Source organism: Macaca thibetana, chromosome 1, assembly GCF_024542745.1.
Source record: "Macaca thibetana thibetana isolate TM-01 chromosome 1, ASM2454274v1, whole genome shotgun sequence".
Lineage (NCBI taxonomy): Eukaryota > Metazoa > Chordata > Mammalia > Primates > Cercopithecidae > Macaca > Macaca thibetana.
This window is the reverse complement of record NC_065578.1, coordinates 133,530,562-133,549,326: the sequence shown is the minus strand read 5'-3', so window position 1 is coordinate 133,549,326 and position 18,765 is coordinate 133,530,562. Positions and strand designations below refer to the sequence as shown.

The 18,765-nt window shown below is 45.7% G+C and overlaps 2 pseudogenes; both read left to right on the top strand.

Annotated features, from left to right (window-relative positions):
* The first annotated feature begins 590 nt into the window (after positions 1-590).
* Positions 591-17,884, top strand: LOC126936952 (intelectin-2-like; annotated as a pseudogene).
* LOC126944936 (uncharacterized) lies at positions 6,407-6,462 on the top strand (annotated as a pseudogene).
* Positions 17,885-18,765: the final 881 nt, after the last annotated feature.

The window sequence follows — 18,765 nt, the reverse complement described above, 5'->3', positions numbered from 1 at the left end:
GGTTTCCAAACCTCTTTGTATTACAACATATGTTCCAGCCGCAGTAAGAGACTGACCTGTAATTTTCAGCAGGCTGGGCTGGGCTGGGCTCTGCTATTGCTTCAGGCCATCTCATGTGCTTTCTTCTCTTCCTGGGGTGTACTCTCCCCTTTTCTTCCTGTCCTGTAGCCAGCTCCCATTCTCCCATCAAAATCAGTCTGCTCTGAGTTACAGCTGGTCCCTTCCCCAGCAAGTTTCCAGGCCTCACCCCTGTAGGTGGGTTTGACCCTCCCATCTCAGTTGGCCCCTTTCCATGTGCTCCTTCCCTGTAGAATGTAGTCTCTTGAAGAAATGTGCCAAATTGTCTTTGTCCGGCATCTAGGTAGTTCACACAGTAGGTATTTAATTAAAGTTAGTCGAGTGGAAGATTCCAGGTGTTTAACCTATACCAGCTGTTGGATTAGACCGTCTTAGCATAGAGAATCCCTGACCTTCTGGGACTTCAGAGCAGAGTGATGCAGGGGCAGAGGTTGGCCAGGAAAGGTGGCCTTAGTGGTCAGACTTTTAATGAGAATCATTCTCACATCTTCTAACAGCGGCCTCTTCTCTTGAGATGCTCTTGAGGGAGTTCCAAACCTGTGCCTCCTCCTTTTCTTCCCTGCCTAGAAGCTGCAAAGAAGTCAAGGAATGCTGCCATAGTGTGGGTGGTGAGTAATGAACCAACTCACCATTCACTCTTTAAAGCCACTTTTTAGCTCAACAGAGTCCAGTCATGGAAATCAGGAGGGACATATCCATGTGGAGCCTATTCTGCCCCCAGCTCCTACGAAAGGAGGTTTCTAGTGGGAATTTTGAGGCTTTTGTGTCCCATTCCAGTCACAAAGTCTTCTGAACACAGGGAGAATGCAGTGTTCCTGGTTATGCTTACAGTGGTGGCAAGAACTGTGATGAGTCTAAGATTTGCCGCTACTTGCCCGGGGTTTATAGATGCTGGCAGAAAACCTGAAACTCCCGAGCCAGAGACAAGGAACTTTATTAATCACAGAAATAGCAGCAGCCAGAGCATCAGCATTTTCTTGTACTGGGCCAGGTGACATCTGCCCAAGTAGTGGGTTTGTCAAGCTGGCTGACAAATGTGGCTGGCAAAGAAACAACGATCCCTTTTTAGAGCCAGAGAGTTTATTACTCACATAGATAGCAAGTTCAAGATCGGCAAAAGTGTCAGCTTTTCCCATCCCTTGTCCCACAAGACGGTACAGAAAAGAGGGCGGGTGACAACGCAACGTGGGCAGTGGCTGAGGAGCCAGTCCATGCTGCCCTAGCCGTTTCATGGCCTGTGTACCCTATGGGGTGGGGGCAAGTGAGGCAAAAAACCTCATACCTCTTCAGAACCCAGGAGGTGATGACACAGTCATGACAGCCTCCACGAAAGATAGGGAGCAGGGTGAGAAGTGACCTCGTTGCAGGTCCTCACAGGCTTCCCATCTTTCCATGTTTCGGGAAGACCACAGGCTTTCTGCCAAGGCTTAGGTCAGCTGTCCCTACGTGGCCTATGTGCAAATGTGCAAGGTCACCAGGATGCCACAGTGGAGCCAGTCTCCTGCAAACTTGGGAACAGAAGGGGAACTCTGAGCTTTGGGAAGCTGAATCTTATGAAATGGGCACAACCTTTGCTCTGAGCTGCACAGAGGCCCCATCCAGCTCTAAACTCAGATGTGGCTGTGTGCTGATTTCTGGCCTCTCCTGGCCACAGGGTGGCACTGTCGAGAGGGAGATACCATCTCTGTCTCTTCTAAGGCTATTTGCTCTACAAACTCTTTGAAAAGATAGTGTGAAGCCAAGGCAGTCAGTGCCTCTGCTCATAGGTGACCAGAACACAGGACGCGCGGAGCATCATCTTCCAGCAAGTATGTGTTGCAGTCTTCTGGGTGTACTTTTGACTTCTTAGGGCTTTTCCGTTCACGGGGCTGAGATGAACCCTGAGCTCTCAGACAGGGAGGCTCTGGGCTGGTTCTCTCTACAGATGACCTGTAGTTTCTCTGCACCGAGAATGGTGTTGTCTACCAGACCTTCTGTGACATGACATCTGGGGGTGGTGGCTGGACCCTGGTGGCCAGCGTGCACGAGAATGACGTGCATGGGAAGTGCACGGTGGGCGATTGCTGGTCCAGTCAGCAGGGCAGCAAAGCAGACTACCCAGAGGGGTATGGCAACTGGGCCAACTACAACACCTTTGGGTCTGCAGAGGCGGCCACGAGCAATGACTACAAGGTTGGTACCACTTCCCACCCACTAGGGTGAGGGTGAGGAGTGGAGTGTGGCTGGCCACAAGCCTGCAGTAGGGAGGGCTGGAAGGTGGGGATGTGGGGAAGAGCTGGAGAATAAGAGAGAAATACATGCCTTGAATCACAACTTCCTCCCAACAAGGCTGTTAGGGCCGTGAGTGGTGATGGGATCATCTGCTGGGAGTAGGGTGTCTGAGCGTGGCTAACCATCTGCCTACTGGATCCCAGAGCTCTCAGCCCACTTGCATGTGTGGACCTTCTGCCTCCTGGCCCAGTCAGGCTCAGTGTCTGTTGCTTTCCAGAACCCCAGCTACTACGACATCCAGGCCAAGGACCTGGGCATCTGGCATGTGCCCAACAAGTCCTCCATGCAGCATTGGAGAAACAGCACCCTGCTGAGATACCGCACCAACACTGGCTTTTTCCGGAGACTGGGACATCATCTGTTTGGCCTCTACCAGGTACACGGGGCTGCTGGCTGGGGGGCACTTTCTTTGGTGAACAGAGAGCCAAGTGTCTAGGGTAGGGGGCAGATCTGTCCTGTGGTTCCACATCACTACCGAGTGTTTGGCTGTTTCTCCTTCCTTTGGTTCACTGTGAGCTCATGTCTGGCCTCTCAGAAACTCTAAGCCAGGCAACGAAGAGGCCTGTGGGACAGGAGAGCATAGGGAGAAAGAGACAGGGACAAGGGGTTTGGGGCTGTTGGGGAGACACAGCTATGGGGAAAAGGAAGCACTATTATTATGATTGGTTTTGGTTAATGGCAGTTAACTTGAAACTCCTCCTCTCCCTGCACTGTGGCAGCATCTCTACTGTCCTCACAAAACCTCTCTTCTGGGTCTCTGCAGAAATAGCCAGTGAAATACGGATGACGGAAATGTTGGAATGACAACGGCCCAGACATACCTGTGGTCTATGACTTTGGTGATGCTAAGAAGACTGCATCTTGTTACTCACCATATGGTCAATGTGAGTGCTTGCTCCCTAAGTCTGGTCATAAATATTTTCTTGCACTCTTGGAGAATGGTGGCAAATAAGAACAATTCATAATTACTAGTATTTACTGAGCACTTAAAATGCACCAGACTCTTGTCTTGGAACTTAACATGATCTTGTGTCATTTAATTATGAGAAAACTATGAAGTTAGAATTGCTATTAATCCCATTTCACAGGACATAATCCCAGCTTCTTCATCACCACCTGCGTGGCCTCTTATAATAGTTAAGAAACGGTGCATACAAAACATTAGCTGGGCATGGTGGTGCACGCCTGTAATCCCAGCTCCTTGGGTGGCTGAGGCAGGAGAATTGCTTGAATCTGGGAGGCGGAGGTTGCGGTGAGCTGAGATTACACCACTGCACTCCAGCCTGCGAAACAAGAGTGAAACCCCATCTCAAAAAAAAAAAAAAAAAAATAAGGTGCACACTGAGGTTCACAGGAAAGAACCACTAGCAGAGTGGTGAGAGAAATTTACTTTTGTTATGAAGGATAACTATTAATTATCTTACAAAAGGCAGTTTTCAGTATAATAAGACCACAGAAGTTAAGTTGTGGATGAAAAAAATCAAAGACATCACTGTTTGCCTTTGATATTTCGATGAAAGCAGGTGATGGCCAGGGAAACTAACCCATGGTAATTGGATGAGAAGTGTGTAAACAGCAACAGGCAGCCACATCTGATCATTGCTTATTCCTGCTGGGCCTTCTCAGATCTTTTTAGTAATCTTTCTGTGGAGTCTATCTTCTCCTATAAGCTGTAGGCAGACAAGGGTCCTTTTGTGAGCCCCAGCCTTTGTCCTCTTGCCCCAGATGAAAAGAAGTTCCCTTGGGGACAAGTTTAGGACTGACATGCACAAGCCACTGGCCATAGAGGTGCTGGGCTGCACCCCTACAACCTGGGGTGTTTGGCTGTAGCCTCAGCTTTTGGCTTGGGGAATTCCTGGACTGGCCAATGGGATGCTGCTTCTGGTTCCTCCTGTGAATGCTTGGCTCTTTCTTCACCTCTTCTTTTTCAGGGGAATTTGTTGCAGGATTCGTCCAGTTCTGGGTGTTTAATAATGAGAGAGCAGCCAAAGCCCTTTGTGCTGGGATAAGAGTTACTGGCTGTAACACTGAGCATGTGAGTTTTTGGGGAGATCAATGGCCCATGTGTGTGCATGGGTATGCACGTGTGTGCACCTGTGTGGGTCCATCATTCTGTGTCTCTGTGGTTACTTGCTTACTCTCATTATTCTCTTCACTCTCATTACTCTCTTGATGATGTCTTATGAATATAATTTATTTTTTATTTCTTTTTTTTCTTTGAAGAGTCCATATTTTTAATAAAAATGAAGTGATACAAAGTTTGGAGTAGTAGATGCCAGAAGTTGAGTATAATTTATTTATTTTTAAAATCTTATTTATTTTATTTATTTTTTTGAGACGGAGTTTCACTCTTGTTGCCTGGGCTGGAGTGCAATGGCGCGATCTCTGCTCACTGCAACTCTGCCTCCTGGGTTCAAGTGTTTCTCCTGCTTCAGCCTCCTGAGTAGCTGGGATTGTAGGTGTGCAGCACCACGACTGGCTAATTTTTTTTGTATTTTTAGTAGAGACAGGTTTCTCCATGTTGGTCAGTCTGGTTTCAAACTTCCAACCTCAGGTAATCCACCTGCCTTGGCCTCCCAAAGTACTGGGATTACAAGTGGGAGCCACCACTGCCTGGCTGAGTATAATTTATTTTAATGGAATTCAGTTTACCAAAATTTTCATTTATGGTTAGTACTTTTCATGTTTTCTTTAAGATGAACCTCCTTACATTGAGGTCATGAAAATATTCTCCAATATTAATCTTAACTTTTAGAAGCTTTATATTTTTATTGTAGAAGACAGCACCATAGCTGTAGTGGTGGGAGATTGAATTTGAGGGACATCCTGTGCCTAGGGGCTGGAGGAAGAGAGTATCAGAGCCATCAAGAACAAGGGCATTCACTTAGGGCCCCCTTTCCTCCCCAACTGACAGTCTGAACTCACAGTTCCATCTTCACTTCCCTGCCTCAGCTTTCAGCTTTTTCATTTTCCAGCTAAGATGAGGCGGCTATTCTCTCATGGAGGGACTCGCAGATTAGAATTCAGAGGATGCTGACCACGTGGGCACTGGGGGTGGACTAAAGTAGGTGTCTTTATGCCCTTTTCCTTGACAACCTTCTCCACTGGCTCTTAGACTGTCCATTAGTGCATGTTTGCATATGTCCCTGCATGCATTATTTCTTTAAAATACATGCATAGCCAGGTGCGGTAGCTCACGCCTGTAATCCTAGCACTTTGGGAAGCCGAGGCAGGCGGATCACTTGAGGTCTGGAGTTAGATACCAGTCTTGGGCTCACTGGTGTCAGCAGCAAATCAGATCCCTCACAGTGTCTCTTCTTTCTGTTTCCCAGCACTGCATCAGTGGAGGAGGGTTCTTCCCACAGGGCAAGCCCTGTCAGTGTGGGGACTTCTCTGCCTTTGACTGGAATGGATATGGAGCTCACATTCGGAGGAGCTGCAGTCAGGAGATAATGGTGGCAGCTGTACTCTTGTTCTATAGATGAGAGAGAGCTCTGCAGTGTCGGGGTAAGAACCCATCTTCCAAACCCGGCGATTTGGAGACAGAAAAACCAGAATTCTAACAAGGAGGAGAAGAGACTAAATTACATCAATCTGCAACTCTATGTTTCTTTGAATTCTTTTTTTTTTTTTTTTTTTTTTTTTTGAGACGGAGTCTCGCTCTGTAGCCCAGGCTGGAGTGCAGTGGCCAGATCTCAGCTCACTGCAAGCTCCGCCTCCCGGGTTCACGCCATTCTCCGGCCTCAACCTCCCGAGTAGCTGGGACTACAGGCGCCCGCCGCCTCGCCCGGCTATTTTTTGTATTTCTTAGTAGAGACGGGGTTTCACCGTGTTAGCCAGGATGGTCTCGATCTCCTGACCTCGTGATCCACCCATCTCGGCCTCCTAAAGTGCTGGGATTACAGGCTTGAGCCACCGCGCCCGGCCTTGAATTCTTTTTATAAATTGGCTGATGTATTGAGAGATTTTTAAAAGAATACCTATGGTTCTGGTGAATTCCACCTTGGATATTCTGGGCCTGTACAGTGGCTAGGAAGAGCCCATTGAATAAAAATAAGTGTTCACTTCAGCAACACATATACTAAAATTGAAACAATACAGAGAAGATTAGCAAAAAGATATAAAAAACTGAAAAATAAAAAGACATTCTGGGCCAGGGATGGTGGCTCATGCCTGTAATCCCAGCACTTTGGGAGGCCGAGGCTGGTGGATTGCCTGAGGTCAGGAGTTTGAGACCAGCCTGGCCAGCATGGCAAAACTTCATCTTTAAAAGAAGTACAAAAATTAGCTAGGCAGTAATGTGTGCCTGTAGTCCCAGCTCCTCAGGAGGCTGAGGTGGAAGGATGGCTTGAGCCAGGGGGCAGAGGTTGCAGTGAGCCAAGATCTTGCCACTGCACTCCAGCTTGGGTGACAGAGCCAAACTCTATCTCAAAAAAAAAAAAAATAAAATAAAAAAAAAAAAGAAAAAGAAAAAGAGAAAGACATTCTGGGTTTGGAATTTCAAGTCTCATCTCTCCCAGAGCACAAGTATGTTCCTGTTTTTAGGAGATCCTTGAACTGGATTTAAGGACAATAGAAAATATTTCATGTTAATTCTTCCTAATGCACCTTTATTAGCTAATTAAATAAAGCCTTCAATATAAACATGTTAAAGAAGATAAACAGGAGATAGAAGGCACAACCACCCATTTCTTTTATTCTTCCAGCTTTAGCAGTCAGGGTAGTCTCCCCAGAGGTGCATGTGCCTGGTCACATATGGAGTTCCAACTCCAGTTGCTTACTAAAAAGGAGAGACGGCCAGGTGTGGTGGCTCACACCTGTAATCCCAGCACTTTGGGAGGCTGAAGCAGGTGAATCATGAGGTCAGGAGTTTGAGACCAGACTAGACAATATGGTGAAACACTGTCTCTACTACAAATACAAAAATTAGCCAGGCGTGGTGGTGTGCACCTGTAGTCCTGGCTACTCAGGTAGGAGTACTCAGGTAGGAGCTACTCAGGTAGTCCTGGCTGAGGTAGGAGAATCGCTTGAACCCAGGAGGTGGGGGTTACAGTGAGCCAAGATCTCAACACTGCACTCCAGCCTGCGTGACAGCAATACTGCGTCTCAAAAAAAAAAAAAAAAAAAAAAAAAAAAAAAAAAAAAAAAAAAAAGGGAGAGCCTGGCATTCCAATCAGGTCTCAAACAGGATGCTGACTACAGCATTCCCAGATGGTGAAGAGGGCTCGGATGTTTTATAGTGTTTTTGGTTCCATGCCGTGCGGGGTGGCTCACGAGGTCAAGAGATCAAGACCATCCTGGCCAACATGGTGAAATTAGCCAGGTGTGGTGGCAGGCACCTGTCATCCCAGCTACTGGGGAGGCTGAGGCAGGAGAATCCCTTGAACCTGGGAGGTGGAGGTTGCAGTGAGCTGAGATTGTGCCACTGCACTCCAGCCTGGACAACAGAGAGAGACTGCATCTCACACAAAACAAAACAGACAAAAAAAGTGTTTTGTTCCAAATGCAAATCTAATCATAACATTTCCCAAACCTGTTACCACATTTTTTCTCCATTGCTCCCTGTGGACTAGAGCATTGGTTCTCAAATGGGATGGGAGGTAGGAGATGTAGGGGTGATTTTACCTCTCAGATAGGGTTGCCAGATTTAGCAAATAAAGATATGGAAGGCCAAATTAAATTTGCATTTCAGATAAACAATTGATAGTATTTTTAGTATGTTTGTCCCATGCAATATTTTACCTGGCAACCCTACATCTAGGGAACATTTGGCAATGTCTGGAGACACTGTAACCAGTGGTGGTGGAGGGCCTGGCAGGAGCGCTACCGAAATCTAGTGAGTAGAGGCTGCAGATGCTGCAAAACACCTTATACTGCACAGGACATCCATGCTCCACAACAAAGAATGATCTGATCTCAAATGCCAGCTATGCTGCCATTGAGAAATAGAGGATTTTGTTTAAATTCTATAGAATGGAAGTCACGAAGCCCTGACAGCTGAAGGCAATAAAGAACTTTTTTCTTTTTTTGAGACGGAGTCTTGCTCTGTCACTCAGGCTGGAGTGCAGTGGCGAGATCTCTGCTCACTGCAACCTCCACCTCCCAGGTTCATGCCATTCTCCTGCCTCAGCCTCCCGAGTAGCTGGGACTACAGGTGCCCACCACCATGCCCAGCTAATTTTTTTGTATTTTTAGTAGAGAAGGGGTTTCACTGTGTTAGCCAGGATGGTCTTGATCTGACCTCGTGATTTCCCTGCTTCAGCCTCCCAAAGTGCTGGTATTACAGGGGTGAGCCACCGCACCTGGCCCAAGAACATTGAGGCATGGTGGCTCACACCTGTAATCCCAGCACTTTGGGAGGCTGAGGGTGGGTGGATCACCTGAGGTCAGGAGTTCAAGACCAGCCTGGCCAACATGGTGAAACCCCATCTCTATTAAAAATACAAAAAATTAGATGGGTGCGGTGGCAGGCACCTGTAATCCCAGCTACTGGGGAGGCTAAGACAGGAGAATTGCTTGAACCTGGGAAGTGGAGGTTGCAGTGAGCTGAGATTGTGCCACTACACTCCAGGCAGAGCAACAAATAGTGAAACTCCATTAAAAAAAAAAAAAAAAAAAAAAAAAGATTTAAACAAATGTACCCAGTGGCTTTTTTTGTGTATTTTGTTTTTATAGTTTTCATAAAGGTCTATTTTATTATTCATGGGTAACACATTTAACATTTAAACCCATTTAAATAATGTATAGATGACTGCATGACTGCAATATGCAGCATGGCTGTAACTAGATAGAGAACCAAGTCAACTGAAGACCAGCTAACAAGAAACTAAATATTTAAAATACTAAATATTGAGAAGGGTTCCAAGATGGCTGAATAGGAACAGCTCCGGTCTGCAGCTCCCAGTGTGATTGATGCAGAAGACAGGTGATTTCTGCATTTCCAACTGAGGTACCTGGTTCATCTCACGGGGACTGGTTGGACAGTGGGTGCAGCCCTTGGAGTGTGAGCTGAAGCAGGGCAGGGCATCACCTCACCCAGAAAGCACAAGGGGTCAGGGGATTTCCCTTTCCTAGCCAAGGGAAGCCGTGACAGACTGTAGCTGGAAAATTGGGACACTGCAACCCAAATACTGTGCTTCTCTAATGGTCTTAGCAAATGGCACACCAGGAGATTATATCCTGTGCCTGGCTCAGCAGGTCTCACACCCATGGAGCCTTGCTCACTGTTAGTGCAGCAGTCCGAGATCGAGCTGTGAGGCAGCAGCTTGGCTGGCGGAGAGGCATCCACCATTGCTGAGCCTTGAGTAGGTAAAGAAAGTGGTCAGGAAGCTAGAACTGGGTGGAGCCCACTGCAGCTCAACAAGGCCTGCCTGCCTCTGTAGACTCAACCTCTAGGGGCAGGGCATAGCTGAACAAAAGGCAGCAGAAACTTCTACAGACTTAAACATATATGTCTGACAGCTCTGAAGAGAGCAGTGGTTCTCCCAGCATGGTGTTTGATCTCTGAGAACAGACGGACTGCCCTCTCAAGTGGGTCCTTGACCCCGCAGATAGCCTAACTGGGAGACAGCTCCCAGTAGGGGCCAACTGACACCTCATACAGCTGGGTGCCTCTCTGAGATGAAGGTTCCAGAGAAAGGATCAGGCAGCAATATTTGCTGTTCTGCAATATTTGCTATTCTGAAGCCTCTGCTGGTGATACCCAGGCAAACAGGGTCTAGAGTGGACCTCCAGCAAAATCCAACAGACCTGCAGCTGAGGGATTTTACTGTTAGAAGGAAAACTAACAAACAGAAAGGAATAGCATCAACATCAACAAAAAGGACATCCACACCAAAAGCCCATCTGTAAGTCACCATCATCAAAGACCAAAGGTAGATAGAGCCACAAAGATGGGGAGAAACCAGAGCAGAAAACCTGAAAATTCTAAAAATCAGAGCGCCTCTTCTCCTCCAAAGGATCTCAGCTCCTCTCCAGCAATGGAACAAAGCTGGATGCAGAATGACCTTGATGAGTTGACAGAAGTACGCTTCAGATGATCGGTAATAACAAACTTCTCTGAGCTAAAGGAGGATGTTCGAACCCATCGCAAGGAAGCTAAAAACCTTGAAAAAGGATTAGGCTCATGGCTAACTAGAATCAACAGTGTAGAGAGGATCTTAAATGACCTGATGGAGGTGAAAACCATGGCATGTAAACTACGTGATGCATGTACAAGCTTCAGTAACTGATTCGATCAAGTGGAAGAAAGGGTATCAGTGATTGAAGATCAAATTAATGAAATGAAACAAGAAGAGAAGTTTAGAGAAAAAAGAATAAAAAGAAATGAATGGTGCCTCCAAGAAATATGGGACTATGTGAAAAGACTAAATCTACATTTGATTGGTGTACCTGAAAGTGATGGGGAGAATGGAACCAAACTGGAAAACACTGTTCAGGATATTATCCAGGAGAACTTCCCCAACTTAGAAAGGCAGGCCAACATTCAAATTCAGGAAATGTAGAGAACACCACAAAGATACTCCTCGAGAAGAGCAACCTCAAGACACATAATTATCAGATTCACCAAGGTTGAAATGAAGGGAAAAATGTTAAGGGCAGCCAGAGAGAAAGGTCAGGTTGCCCACAAAGGGAAACCCATCAAACTAATAGCGTATCTCTCAGAAGAAACTCTACAAGCTAGAAGAGAGTGGGGACCAATATTCAACATTCTTAAAGAAAAGAATTTTCAACTCAGAATTTCATATCCAGCCAAACTAAGCTTCATAAGTGAGTGAGAAATAAAATCCTTTACAGACAAGCAAATGCTGAGATATTTTGTCACCACCAAGCCTGCCTTACAAGAGCTCCTGAAGGAAGCAGCAAACATGGAAAGGAACAACTGGTACCAGCCACTGCCAAACATGCCAAATTGTAAAGATCAGCAATGCTAGGAAGAAACTGCATCAACTAATGGGCAAAATAACCAGCTAACATCATAACGACAGGATAAAATTCACACATAATTAACCTTAAATGTAAATATTAACGATATTAACCTTAAATGTAAATGGGCTAAATGCCCTAATTAGAAGACACAGACTGGAAAATTGGATAAAGAGTCAAGACCCATCAGTGTGCTGTATTCAGGAGACCCATTTCACATGCAGAGACACACATAGGCTCAAAATAAAGGGATGGAGGAAGATCTACCAACAAGTGGAAAGCAAAAAAAAAGCAGGGATTGCAATTCTATTCTCTGATGAAACAGACTTTAAACCAACAAAGATCTAAAGAGACAAAGAAGGCCATTACATAGTGGTAAAGGCATCAATTCAACAAGAAGAGCTAACTATCCTAAATATATGTGCATCCAATACAGGAGCACCCAAATTCATAAAGCAAGTTCTTAGAGACCTACAAAGAGACTTAGACTCCCACACAATAATAATGGGGGACTTTAACACCTCACTGTCAACGTTAGACAGATCAATGAGACAGAAGGTTAACAAGGATATCCAGGACTTGAATTGAGCTCTGCACTGAGTGGACCTAACAGACATCTACAGAACTCTCCACCCCAAATCAACAGAATATACATTCTCCTCAGCACCACATCGCACTTATTCCAAAATTGACCACATAGTTAGAAGTAAAGCACTCCTCAGCAAATGTAAAAGAACAGAAATCACAAAAAACTGTCTCTCAGACCACAGTGCAATCAAATTAGAACTCAGGACTAAGAAACTCACTCAAAACTGCACAACTACAAGGAAACTGAACAACCTGCTCCTGAATGACTACTGGGTACATAACGAAATGAAGGCAGAAATAAAGATGTTCTTTAAAACCAGTGAGAACAAAGACACAAGGTACTGGAATCTCTGGGACACATTTAAGGCAGTGTGTAGAGGGAAATGTATAGTGCTAAATGCCCACAAGAGAAAGCAGGAAAGATCTAAAATCTACACCCTAACATCACAATTAAAAGAACTAGAGAAGCAAGAGTAAACACATTCAAAAGCTAGCAGAAGACAAGAAATAACAAAGATCAAAGCAGAACTGAAGGAGATAGAGACACAAAAAACCCTCCAAAAAATCAATGAATCCAGGAGCTGGTTTTTTGAAAAGATCAACAAAATTGATAGACCACTAGCAAGACTAATAAAGAAGAAAAGAGAGAAGAATCAAATAGATGCAATAAAAAAATGATAAAGGGGATATCACCACTGATCCCACAGAAATACAAACTACCATCAGAGAATACTATAAACACCTCTACACAAATAAACTAGAAAATCTAGAAGAAATGGATAAATTCCTGGACACATACACCCTCCCAAGACTAAACCAGGAAGAAGTTGAATCCCTGAATAGACCAATAACAGGCTCTGAAATGGAGACAATAATTAATAGCCTGTCAACCAAAAAAAAAAAAAAAGTCCAGGTCCAGACGGATTAACAGTTGAATTCTACCAGAGGTACAAAGAGGAGCTGGTACCATTTCTTCTGAAATTATTCCAATCAATAGAAAAAGAGGGAATCCTCCCTAACTCATTTTATGAGGCCAGCATCATCCTGATACCACAGCCTTGCAGAGACACAACAAAACAAGATAATTTTAGACCAGTATCTCTGATGAGCATCAGTGCAAAAATCCTCAATAAAATACTGGCATTCCGAATCCAGCAGCACATCAAAAAGCTTATCCACCAAGATTAAGTTGGTGTGATCCCTGGGATGCAAGGCTGGTTCAACATACGCAAATCAATAAATGTAATCCATCATATAAACAGAACCAAAGACAAAAACCACAGGATTATTTCAATAGATGCAGAAAAGGCCTTCAATAAAATTCAACAGCCCTTCATGCTAAAAACTCTCAATAAACTAGGTATTGATGGAACATATCTCAAAATAGTAAGAGTTATTTATGACAAATCCACAGCCAATATCGTACTGAATTGGCAAAAACTGGAAGCATTCCCTTTGAAAACTGGCACCAGACTGGGGTGCCCTCTCTCATCACTCCTATTCAACATAGTGTTGGAAGTTCTGGTCAGGGCAATCAGGCAAGAGAAAGAAATAAAGTGTATTAAATTAGGAAAAGAGGAAGTCAAATTGTCCCTCTTTGCAGATGACACGATTGTATATTTAGAAAACCCCATCATCTCAGTCTAAAATCTCCTTAAGTTGATAAGCAACTTCAGCAAAGTCTCAGGATACCAAATCAATGTGAAAAATCACAAGCATACCTATACACCAATAATAGACAAACAGCCAAATCATGAGTGAACTTCCATTCATGGTTGCTACAAAGGAATAAAATACCTAGGAGTCCAACTTACAAGGGATGTGAAGGACCTCTTCAAGGAGAACTACAAACCACTGCTCAATGAAATTAAAGAGGACACAAACAAATGGAAGAACATTCCAAGACTTTCTTCACAGGATTGGAAAAAACTACTTTAAATTTCATATGGAACCAAAAAAAAAAAAAGGCTGCATTGCCAAGACAATCCTAAGCCAAAAGAACAAAGCTGGAGGCATCACACTACCTGACTTCAAACTATACTACAAGGCTACAGTAATCAAAACAGCATGGTACTGGTACCAAAACAGAGATATAGACCAATGGAACAAAACGGAGCCCTCAGAAATAACATCACACATCTACAACCATCTGATCTTTGAGAAACCTGACAAAAACAAGAAATGGGGAAAGGGTTCCCTATTTAATAAATGGTGCTGGCCATTCAGAGGGGTCTGAGTAGGAGGGTAACCTGATTTAGCAGGATGACTTTGGCTGTGGTGAGGATATATTGAAGACTGCCAAGAGCAGAAGCCGAGAGACCAAAGAGGAGACTTGCAGCCAGCCAGGGGATGCTAGTGGCTTAGATAAGGATGAAAGCAGTAGGGGTGTGAATGGTGGTGAGGTTAGATTATTTTGAAGGTGAGGCTGACTTACTCATTCACTTACTCCTATTTTTAAGTGATAGCTTTTTCTTTTAGATGGAGTCTTGCTCTGTCGCCCAGGCTGGAGTGAAGTGGCATGATCTTGGCTCGGCTCACTGCAAGCTCTGCCTCCCGGGTTCATGCCATTCTCCTGCCTCACCCTCCCGAGGTAGCTGGGACTACAGGCGACCGCCACCAAGTCTGGCTAAATTTTTGTATTTTTAATAGAGACAGAGTTTCACTCCACAGGTGATCCACCTGCCTCGGTTTCCCAAAGTGTTGGGATTACAGGCGTGAGCCACTGTGCCTGGCCCATACCTTTTTTTTTTTTTTTTTTTTGAGAGAGTTTCACTTCTGTCCTCCAGGCTGAAGTGCAAAGTTGCAATCTTGGCTCACTGCAACCTCCACCTCCTGGGTACAAGCGTTTCTCCTGCCTCAGCCTCCCAAGGTAGCTGGGACTACAGGCGCCTGCCACCACGCCTGGCTAAGTTTTTGTATTTTTGATAGAGATGGGGTTTCACCATGTTGGTCAGGCTGGTATCGAGTTCCTGACCTCAGGTGATCCACTCGCCTTGGCCTCCCAAAGTGCTGGGATTACAGGCGTGAGCCACTGTGCCTGGCCCTAAGTGATATCTGATATATAACCCTCCAAATCATTATTAAACCTTCTTCTCTTTTCTTAAAATCGAATTAATTAATTAATTAATTTATTTTGAGATGGAGCCTCACTCTGTCAACCAGGCTGGAGTGCAGTGGTGTGATCTCAGCTCACTGCAACCTCAGCCTCCCAGGTTCAAGCAAGTCTCCTGCCTCAGCCTCCTGAGTAGCTGGGATTACAGACACCCACCACTGCGCTCAGCTAATTTTCATATTTTTAGTAGAGATGGTGTTTCACCATATTGGCCAAGCTAATCTCAAGTTCCTGACCTTGCGATCCGCCCGCCTCTGCCTCCCAAAGTGCTGGAATTACAGGCTTGAGCCACTGTGCCCAGCCTTATTTATTTATTTTCGAGATGGAGTCTCCCTCTGTTGCACAAGCTGGAGTGCAGTGGCACAATCTCAGCTCACTGTGAACCTCCGCCTCCTGGGTTCAAGCAATTCTCCTGCCTTGGCCTCCCAAGTTGCTGGGATTACAGGTGCCCACCATCACACCTGGCTAATTTTTGTATTTTTAGTAGAGATGGGGTTTTACCATGTTGGTCAGGCTGATCTCGAACTTCTAACCTCAAGTTATCCTCTGGTCTTGGCGCCACCACGCCTGGCCTAAAATTTTATTTAAAAAATTTTTTTTTTAGAGATGGGGTCTCTATTAACTCAAATTAAATTTAAAAGAGTTTAATTGAGCAGTGAATGATTCATGAGTCTGTTTCCCAGACTGGTCTCATACTCCTGGGCTCAAGTAATCCTCCTGCCTTGGCCTACCAGAGTGTTGGGACTACAGGTGCCCAGGCCCTTCTTTCTCTTTGTGTGACATAATCTTAAATTTCATCCCTTGTTAAATCAAGTTTAGTCTATAGCTGCCTCCTTGCATACTTTATTTTGGCCTAAAGGTTTCTCTGTACATCACGAACTATGGCCTAAATGGAAGTATAAACAAACTGTAGTCTACTCTTGTGCCAATCACTAAGTTTTGGTCAATCAAATGTGGCTAAATGTTCAAATTAGGCAAATGCCAAGCTATAACCAATGCAGCTGTTTCTGTACATCACTTTGATTTTCCATATGTCACCTTCCTTTTTCTGTTCATGAATCTTCCACCATGTGGCTCTGCTGGAGTCTCTGAGTCTACCCTGGCTCAGAAGGCTGCCCTTCAATCGTTCACTGCTCAATTAAACTCTTTTAAATTTAATTTGGCTGAAGTTTTTCTTTTATCAGATGGTGTCAGAAGTGGGATCTGAAGTACAACTTCTCACAACCCCCAGGAATGCTGAGTGACCAAGCAGGGACCGTGGGTAAGTTCTCTCTCAGAATCTCTCAGATTCCGAAGCTCCATAGATTTGTGTTTTGAGTTGTCTGAATTCTCTGAGCAAATTTCTGATCCAAACTTGGTTTGAAAGTATAACAGAAGACTGGGTCCAGACCAGATTGGATTCAGTAATGAACTGATTAACTGGCTTGGATCTAGTTAGAAGCCTCTTACATTTGACTGGGTCAGAAAGAAACGGGTAGTAAATGGCAGTATTCAGGGGTGTAAAACTTGGCTTTCAGAAATTTGCATGGATTTTTGTGTTCGACCTCTTTGCTTTTCTTGTCTGGCTCTGTTGCACAGGTTGGAATGCAGTGGCACACACTCCAGTGGCTTGCAGTGAACCTGCCTCCCAGACTCAAGGGATTCTCCTGCCTCAGCCTCTTGAGTAGCTGGGATTACAGGCACCCACCACCACACGTGGCTAATTTTTGTATTTTTGTAGAGATGGGGTTTCATTATGTTGGTCAGGCTGGTCTCAAACTCCTGATCTTAGGCAATCTGCCTGCCTCAACCTCCCAAAGTGCTGGAGTTACAGGCGTGGGTGACTTGAGAGACCAGGTGTGCAGCTTGACCTCTTAACTCGGAGTTTTATAGGCTGGCATACTTCTGGGATCTTGTGTTACTTCTCCCCGAACCTGAGATCTTACTGGGAAGCTGCTGATTAGTTTTAGGTGTTTTGTGTCTATTAGGAGACTGCTGTTCCCTGGCACCAGCTGTGAACAATTACTACTTTAACGAAACAGTTAACAACTGCCTGACCATCACCTGATGGTCGCCCAACACTCCTAGTGTGTCCGGAATTGGTGGGTTCTTGATCTCACTGACTTCAAGAATGAAGCTGCGGACCCTCATGGTGAGTGTTCTTAAAGATGGTGTGTCCGGAGTTTGTTCCTTCTGAGGTTCGGACGTGTCTGGAGTTTCTTCCTTCTGGTGGGTTTGTGGTCTTGCTGGCTTCAGGAGTGCAGCTGCAGACCTTCATGGTGAGTGTTGCAGTTCATAAAAGCCGTGCCTCTGGAGTTGCTCATTCCTCCCGGTGGGTTCACGGTCTTGCTGGCTTCAGGAGTGAAGCTGCAGACCTTCCTGGTGAGTGTTACAGGTCATAAGGGTGGCGCAGACCCAAAGCGTGAGCAGCAACAAGATTTATTGCGAAAAGCAAAAGAACAAACTTTCCACAGCGTGCAAGGGGACCCCAGGCGGTTGCCACTGCTGGATAGGGCAGTCTGCTTGTATTCCCTCATCTGACCCCACTCACATCCTGCGGATGGGTCCATTTTACAGAGAGCTGATTGGTCCACTTTACAGGTAGCTGATTGGTCCATTTTACAGAGAGCTGATTGGTCCGTTTTGACAGAGTGCTGATTGGTGCATTTACAATCCTTTAGCTAGACACAAAAGTTCTCCAAGTCCTCACTAGATTAGCTAGACACAGAGCACTGATTGGTGCATTTACAATCCTTTCCCTAGACATAAAATTCTCCAAGTCCCCAACCCACTCAGGAGCCCAGCTGGCTTGCCTAGTGGATCCTGCCAGTACTGTGCTGTGCGCCCGCACTCCTCAGCCCTTCCAGGGTGGATGGGACCGGGTGCCTAGGAGCAGGGGGTGGTGCCCATCAGGGAGGCTTGGGCCTCATGGGAGCCCACAGGTGACAGGGTGGTTCGGGCATGGCGAGCTGCAGGTCTCGAGCCCTGCCCTGAGGGGCAGGGTGCAGGGGGGCGCGGCTGAGGCCCCTGAGAATCTGAGAGCGGCACTGGCCAGCCGGCACTGCTGGGGGATCCAACACATCCTCTGCAGCTGCTGGCTGGGGTGCTAACCCCCTCACTGCCCAGGGCCGGTGGCACCAGCTGGCTGCTCTGAGTGTGGGGCCTGCCAAGCCCACGCCCACCTGGAACTCACGCTGGCCCGCGAATGCCTTGTAGCTTTCCCACCCACACCTCTTCCTCCACACCTCCCCGCAAGCAGAGAGAGCCGGCTCTGGCCTTGGCCAGCCCAGAGAGGGGCTTCCACAGTGCAGCAGCGGGCTGAAGGGCTCCTCAAGCATGGCCGGAGTGGGTGCCTAGGCCCAGGAGGCACAGAGAGTGAGCGAGGGCTGCCAGCATGCTGTCACCTTTCACTAGTGTGTGTGCGTGTGTGTGTCTGTGTGTATGTGTATGTGTGTGTGTCTGTGTGTGGGGAGCCCTCTCCTGCCCTGCTCATACCTAACTAGCTACCCACTGTTGCAACACTTTTTGGTTTGATATCTGTGTGATGTTTGCCATTTATTGATTCTCTTTCCCTCCATGAACAACTTCTGACTTCCTGTCTTGAATTTTCTTTTCTCTGAGCACTGGGAATGTTGCCTTTGGTAAAGTTCAAAGGTAAGAAATATTTGCTGCTTGTTCTGGCTATAGTCTTATAATAAGATATTTGGTTCAAAGTCAACTTAATTAAAAGCAGATATTCGAGCTATAGGTATATTGACAAGACATATATATATATATATTATTTTTTGTTGTTATTTTTTTTGTTTGTTTGT